This window comes from Salmo salar, chromosome 06, assembly GCF_965601325.2.
Source record: "Salmo salar chromosome 06, fSalSal1, whole genome shotgun sequence".
NCBI classification, from domain to species: Eukaryota; Metazoa; Chordata; class Actinopteri; order Salmoniformes; family Salmonidae; genus Salmo; species Salmo salar.
The window spans coordinates 1614378-1622500 of record NC_138296.1 but is presented as its reverse complement, the minus strand read 5'-3'; positions in this window follow the sequence as shown (position 1 = coordinate 1622500).

Below are 8123 nucleotides of genomic sequence, written 5' to 3'. Positions count from 1 at the left end.
ACAGAGGAGATGGTTAATATAGAACTGGACCAGACTACTCTACAGAACCAGAACCAGAGATAGACAGAGGAGATGGTTAATATAGAACTGGACCAGACTACTCTACAGAACCAGAACCAGAGATAGACAGAGGAGATGGTTAATATAGAACTGGACCAGACTACTCTACAGAACCAGAACCAGAGATAGACAGAGGAGATGGTTAATATAGAACTGGACCAGACTACTCTACAGAACCAGTGTATTGGGGATATTTGTCACATACAGGTTTATTTCTGTCCTTACTGTTGAAATATGTACTTCCTGATAGCAGGTTTCTGTTCCTTGTTTCTGGCTAAAAACAGATTTATCTGAATGTCTGCCATTTAAGAGACGTCCAGAGGACATTCCTCTCTGGCCTATCAGAGATCACCAAATTGCACAGCCAATTTTTCATAGGAGGAGATTGTTTTGCATCAACGGGGGTGAGTGAAGAGTTCACTTCCGGACCAATGGGAAGGAAGTGAACCCACCCACCTGGGTGATCCAAAACAAACACTGTTTTACTATTAGGTACAGTAGTATAATATCAGTATCTACTGTAATACTATCAGGTACAGTAGTATAATATCAGTATCTACTGTTTTACTATCATGTACAGTAGTATAATATCAGTATCTATAACACTGTAATACTATCAGGTACAGTAGTATAATATCAGTATCTACTGTAATACTATCAGGTACAGTAGTATAATATCAGTATCTACTGTAATACTACAGGTACAGTAGTATAATATCAGTATCTACTGTATACTATCAGGTACAGTAGTATAATATCAGTATCTACTGTAATACTATCAGGTACAGTAGTATCATATCAGTATCTACTGTTATACTATCAGGTACAGTAGTATAATATCAGTATCTACTGTAATACTATCAGGTACAGTAGTATAATATCAGTATCTACTGTGATACTATCAGGTATAGTAGTATAATATCAGTATCTACTGTAATACTATCAGGTACAGTAGTATAATATCAGTATCTACTGTTATACTATCAGGTACAGTAGTATAATATCAGTATCTACTGTTATACTATCAGGTACAGTAGTATAATATCAGTATCTATAACACTGTAATACTATCAGGTACAGTAGTATAATATCAGTATCTACTGTTATACTATCAGGTACAGTAGTATAATATCAGTATCTACTGTGATACTTTCAGGTACAGTAGTATAATATCAGTATCTACTGTTAAACTATCAGGTACAGTAGTATAATATCAGTATCTATAACACTGTAATACTATCAGGTACAGTAGTATAATATCAGTATCTACTGTTATACTATCAGGTACAGTAGTATAATATCAGTATCTACTGTTATACTATCAGGTACAGTAGTATATTTTCGAGCCAGGGTTGCCTTCCAGAGAGACATCAGAGATTGTAACATTCTCTGTTTCACGGAAAAATGGCTGTCTCGGGAGATGTTGTCGGAATCGGTTCAGCCACCGGGCTTCTCCATGCATCGTGCTGACAGAGATAAACACCTCTCTGGGAAGAGGAAGGGCAGGGGTGTATGCCTCCTGATTAACGACTCATGGTGTAATCATAACAACATACAGGAACTCAAATCCTTCTGCTCCATAGGTACGGCTATGGAGACATATGTCTCCGAATCCCTGCGTCAGGGGAACATTCGGTCCTCCACTTCACCCGTCTCCTCGAGTTTCTTTTTTTTGTGAAGAAGAAGGATGGAGGTCTGCGCCCGTGCATTGATTATCGAGGTCTCAATTAAATCACGGATACGCAACCTGGTGCGTATCCGAGAGGGAGACGAGTGGAAGACAGTATTTAGTACCACCTCAGGGCATTATGAGTACCTCGTCATGCCGTACGGGTTGAAGAATGCTCCATCAGTCTTCCAATCCTTTGTAGATGAGATTTTCAGGGACCTGCACGGTTAGGGTGTAGTGGTGTATATCGATGACATTCTGATTTACTCCGCTACACGCGCCGAGCATGTGTCCCTGGTGCGCAGGGTGCTGGGTCGCCTGTTGGAGCATGACCTGTATGTCAAGGCTGAGAAATGCCTGTTCTTTCAACAGTCCGTCTCCTTTTTAGGTTATCACCTATCCACGTCAGGAGTGGAGATGGAAAGTGACCGCATTGCAGCCGTGCATAATTGGCCGACTCCCACCACGGTGAAGGAGGTGCAGCGATTTTTAGGGTTTGCCAACTACTACCGGAGGTTTATCAGGGGTTTTGGTCAGGTAGCTGCTCCCATTACCTCACTGCTGAAGGGGGGGTCCGGTGTGCTTGCAGTGGTCAGCTGGGACGAACAGGGCTTTGAGGAAACTAAAGGCTCTGTTTACCTCGGTTCCTGTGTTGGCTCATCCGGATCCCTCTCTGCAATTCATAGTGGAGGTGGACGCATCTGAGGCTGGGATAGGAGCGGTGCTATCTCAGTGCTCGGGTACGCCACCTAAGCTCCGCCCCTGTGCCTTCTTCTCTAAGAAGCTCAGCCCGGCGGAGCGAAACTATGATGTGGGGGACCGGGAGCTGTTGGCTGTTGTCAAGGCTTTGAAGGTGTGGAGACATTGGCTTGAGGGGGCTAAACTGGACTGACCACTGCAATCTGGAGTACATCCGGGAGGCGAGGAGACTGAACCCTCGCCAGGCAAGGTGGGCCATGTTTTTCACCCGTTTTGTGTTTACCCTCTCTTACAGACCAGGCTCTCAGAACGTTAAAGGCAGACGCACTGTCCCAGCTGTATGACACAGAGGAGCGGTCCATGGATCCCACTCCCATAATCCCAGCCTCGTGTTTGGTGGCACCGGTAGTGTGGGAGCTGGACGCGGACATTGAGCGGGCGTCACGTGCAGAGCCCGTTCCCCTCCAGTGTCCAGCTGGATGCCTGTACGTTCCGTCTGCTGTCCGCGACCGATTGATCTACTGGGCCCACACGTCACCCTCCTCTGGTCATCCTGGGATCAGTCGGACGATGCGCTGTCTTAATGGGAGGTACTGGTTGCCCACTTTAGCTAAGGACGTAATGGTTTATGTTTCCTCCTGCTCAGTGTACGCCCAATGCAAGGTTCCTAGACACCTACCCAGAGGTAAGTTACAACCCTTACCCGTTCCACAACGGCCGTGGTCGCACTTGTCGGTGGATTTCGTAACCGATCTTCCACCTTCACAAGGTAACACCACGATCCTGGTCGTTGTGGATCGGTTTTCTAAGTCCTGTTGTCTCCTCCCTTTTCCCGGTCTCCCTACGGCCCTACAAACTGTGGAGGCCTTGTTTACACACGTCTTCCGGCACTACGGGGTGCCTTAGGATATAGTTTTTGATCGGGGTCCCCAGTTCACGTCAAGGGTCTGGAAGGCGTTCATGGAACGTCTGGGGGTCTCGGTCAGCCTTACCTCAGGTTTTCACCCCGAGAGTAACGGCAGGTGGAGAGAGTTAACCAGGATGTGGGTAGGTTTCTGAGGTCTTATTGCCAGGACCGGCCGGGGGAGTGGGCGGCGGGCAGAGATGGCCCAGAACTCGCTCCGCCACTCCTCCACTAACCGCTCTCCCTTTCAGTGTGTGTTGGGGTATCATCCGGTTCTGGCCCCTTGGCATCAGAGTCAGACCGAAGCTCCTGCAGTGGACGACTGGTTCCGGCGCGCGGAGGAAACCTGGGAAACCGCTCACGTCCACCTTCAGCGCGCCGTACGGTGCCAGAAAGTTGGCGCAGACCGTCACCACAGTGAGGCCCCGGTGTTTGCACCGAGGGACAGGGTCTGGCTCTCGACCCAGAAACCTGCCCCTCCGCCTGCCCTGCCGGAAGCTGGGGCCGCGGTTTGTGGGGCCGTTTAAAAGTCCTGAGGAGAGTGAACGAGGTATGTTATAGGTTACAGCTTCCCCCCCCATTACTGCATTAACCCCTCGTTCCATGTGTCTCTCCTCAGGCCGGTGGTGGCTGGCCCGCTCCAGGAGGCCGAGGTGCGGGAGGTTCCTCCGCCCCCTCTGGACATCGAGGGGGCCCCGGCGTACTCCGTTCGATCCATCCTGGATTCGAGACGTCGGACGAGGGGTCTTCAGTACCTCGTGGACTGGGAGGGGTACGGTCCGAAGAGGAGAGATGCTGGGTTCCGGTGGAGGATGTGTTAGATCATTCCCTGCTGCGAGAGTTCCATCGTCTCCATCCGGATCGCCCTGCACCTCGTCCTCCGGGTCGTCCCCTAGGCCGGTGTCGACGCACTGCTGGAGCCGCGCGTCAAGTCGATGCCCCTCCTTGTTCGGGCGGTGCTCGACGTCACCGGTCTTCTAGACATCATTGATCCATTTTTCATTTTCCATTGGTTTTGTCTTGTCTTCCTACCACACCTGGTTCCAATCCCATTCATTACATGTTGTGTATTTAACCCTCTGTTTCCCCTCATGTCTTTGTCAGAGATTGTTTATTGTTTTGCGCGTGTTGTCATTTGTGGTGCGCAACAGGGTTTTTTTTACCCATGTTTCCTTTTTTATTGTACTTTGGTTTTTGAAGTTTGTTTTTTAATTTATTTAACTACTCCAGTTCCACCTTGTTTCTCCTGCGCTTGACTTCTCTGCCACCTACACACACACCTTGACAAGAGGAAATATCTCAAGAATGACCAATGGAAACAGGAAGCACCTGAGCTCAATCACCTGAGTCTCATAACAAAAGGGTCCTGAATACTTTTGTAAATAAAGTATTTCTATTTATTATTATTTTTTAATACATTTGCAAACATTTCTGAAAACCTGTTTACGCTTTGTCATTATTGGTGTATTGTGTGTAGATCGATGAAGATTTGTATTTATTTAATCCATTTTTCCACAAAATGTGGTAAAAGTCAAGGGCTCTGAATACTTTCTGAATGTGCTGAGGGAGTGTTGGGGGAAGTTCAGCGTTACATCCTGATTGAAATTTAAAGGCAATGTTTCCCCGTAGGCTCGAGACTGCATTCACGATAAACGCTGCATATGTCGGCTCAATGGGGAAAATCCCCTTTTAAAATGTCGCAATCTGTGAGGCTTCAGCGGATTGAATAGAGCTCTTTATTTTCATACAGTTTTAATCTTCGTTAGTCAGCACCTGTGTATCAGCTCATGCTTTTTGACTTGTTTACCAACGCTAGGTCACCTCTGATGTTTACCTGTCCTGATATGACTCCTATAGCCAACAACGTTAGGTCACCTCTGATGTTTACCTGTCCTGATATGACTCCTATAGCCAACAACGTTAGGTCACCTCTGATGTCTCACCTGTCCTGATATGACTCCTATAGCCAACAACGTTAGGTCACCTCTGATGTTTACCTGTCCTGATATGACTCCTATAGCCAACAACGTTAGGTCACCTCTGATGTCTCACCTGTCCTGATATGACTCCTATAGTGAACAACGTTAGGTCACCTCTGATGTCTCTCCTGTCCTCATACAGTCGGACTCCTATCGCCTACAGGACTCCAGTCCGTCCATAGACACAGTTACATCTCCCCCTAGTGGATCAAAGCAGTCAGTGCAGCACATTCAGAATCCTACACCTACAGGACTCCAGTCCGTCCATAGACACAGTTACATCTCCCCCTAGTGGATCAAAGCAGTCAGTGCAGCACATTCAGAATCCTACACCTACAGGACTCCAGTCCGTCCATAGACACAGTTACATCTCCCCCTAGTGGATCAAAGCAGTCAGTGCAGCACATTCAGAATCCTACACCTACAGGACTCCAGTCCGTCCATAGACACAGTTACATCTCCCCCTAGTGGATCAAAGCAGCCAGTGCAGCACATTCAGAATCCTACACAATAACTCAGGCTCTATTTGTATTGGTCCCAGTACACATATTTATCAGATGTTATCTCAGGTGTAGTGAGATGCTTGTGTTTCTAGCTCCAACAGTGCAGTAATATCTAACAATACACCCCCCTAAAAAATGTTTAAGAAATATCAGAACGAACAAACGTCAGAGTTCGGAATATAAATATATTTACACTGTATGTATACAATGGTGTTTATAGACAGTATATGAATAGAAAAGGTGTGTACAGCAGTAGTTATATAGGATAAACCAGGACTAGAATACAGTATATACATATGAAGTGGACAGCAGTAGTTATATAGGATAAACCAGGACTAGAATACAGTATATACATATGAAGTGGACAGCAGTAGTTATATAGGATGAACCATGACTAGAATACAGTATATACATATGAAGTGGACAGCAGTAGTTATATAGGATGAACCATGACTAGAATACAGTATATACATATGAAGTGGACAGCAGTAGTTATATGGGATGAACCATGACGAGAATACAGTATATACATATGAAGTGGACAGCAGTAGTTATATAGAATACAGTATATACATATGAAGTGGACAGCAGTAGTTATATAGAATACAGTATATACATATGAAGTGGACAGCAGTAGTTATATAGAATACAGTATATACATCTGAAGTGGACAGCAGTAGTTATATAGAATACAGTATATACATCTGAAGTGGACAGCAGTAGTTATATGGGATGAACCAGGACTAGAATACAGGTGTCACGTCCTGACCAGTATAAGGGGTTATTTGTTCTTATAGTTTGGTCAGGACGTGGCAGGGGGTATTTGTTTTATATGGTTTGGGGTGTGTGTGTGTGTATGTAGAAGGGGTGTTTGGTTTATGTATTCCGTTTTTTTTTGTTGTCATTGTTCTATGTTAGTGTATTTCTATGTTCTGTCTAGTCATTTCTATTTCTATGTTTAGGCAATTGGGGTTGGGGGCCTTCAATTGGAGGCAGCTGTCTATCGTTGCCTCTGATTGAAGGTCCTATAAATAGGAAAGTGTTTGTCATGGGGTTTGTGGGAGGTTGTTTTTTGGCATCGCTGTGTGTTGCCTGCAAGACTGTTTCTTGTCCGTTCTCTTGTTTTGTTTATTAAGCGTTCACATTAAAAGTGAAATATGAGCACTCAACCCGCTGCGCCTTGGTCCATCCATTATGATGACCGTTACAACGGGGGGGGGGGGGGGGGGGGCCGAGGTCATGGAAGACCTTCTAGATCAGGGGTGTCAAACGTCCGGCCCGCGGGCCGGATCAGGCCCGCAAAGGGGTTTAATCCGGCCCGCGAGATGATTTTGTTTAAGTAAAAAATTTGCTGCAATTCTTTCAATAAAAGAAACTGCTGTTCCAATTGCGTCCACTGGATGGCGCAATAGCAATTGTGTTAAGCAGGCAAACTGTTTATACCGCAGAGCGGAGCAAGTAGGTCAAGCAAGTGCAGCCAGTCCGGATGAGATGTTATTTTTCTTTAGAATTTTCAAATGAACTTGAGGTGTTTTATGATTAATAGTGATGTTGTGCTGGTACTATTGTGGACACACTGTCCTCAGGCTCCAGCTTTATGTTTTATGTCGATCGTATTAAAACAAAGAAAACAATCTTAAGTTGTTGTTTTTAAGTTATATATATATACCATGATTTTACCGGTCCGGCCCACTTGGGAATAGATTTTCCTCCCTGTGGCCCCTGAGCTAAAATGAGTTTGACACCCCTGTTCTAGATGGCAGCGTAGTGAACAAGCTATCCTTGATGATCGTCTTGGCCAGGGGTACTCGAAAACTATTTGAAAAGGTCAGGATGGATTATGTAATTTATCGACGCGGTAACAAACCCCCCACCTCGCTGCCGCTGCTATCCCAAACCCCTCTTGTTGGGCGGAGAGAAAATCGTGCAGTTTTAAAAGGTGCAATTGTATCCATCTTGAATGGGGAAGAGATTTTTTTGGGGGGGGGACATTTTAAAGCTCATTTCCTGTAATTCTACACATTCTTCCATGTTGTATGTGTGTTTATATGATACAAGGGCCGAAGCCTGAACTTAAGTAAAAATGGAAGGGAGGAGGAGACCCGCGGTCCGTATTGACCCCGTTCTGGGTCCGGATCCGGTCCGTAGTCCGCCAGTTGATTATCATGGGGAGGGGGGGGGTCCTTGGCCATAGAATACGGGAGACCTACAGCTGTAGACATGACAACAATAGAAAGATGTCTTCCTCAACTTGTATCTATCTGTGTTAATTGGAAATGATTTAGAAAAAAGGTTGACAGAAACCCATG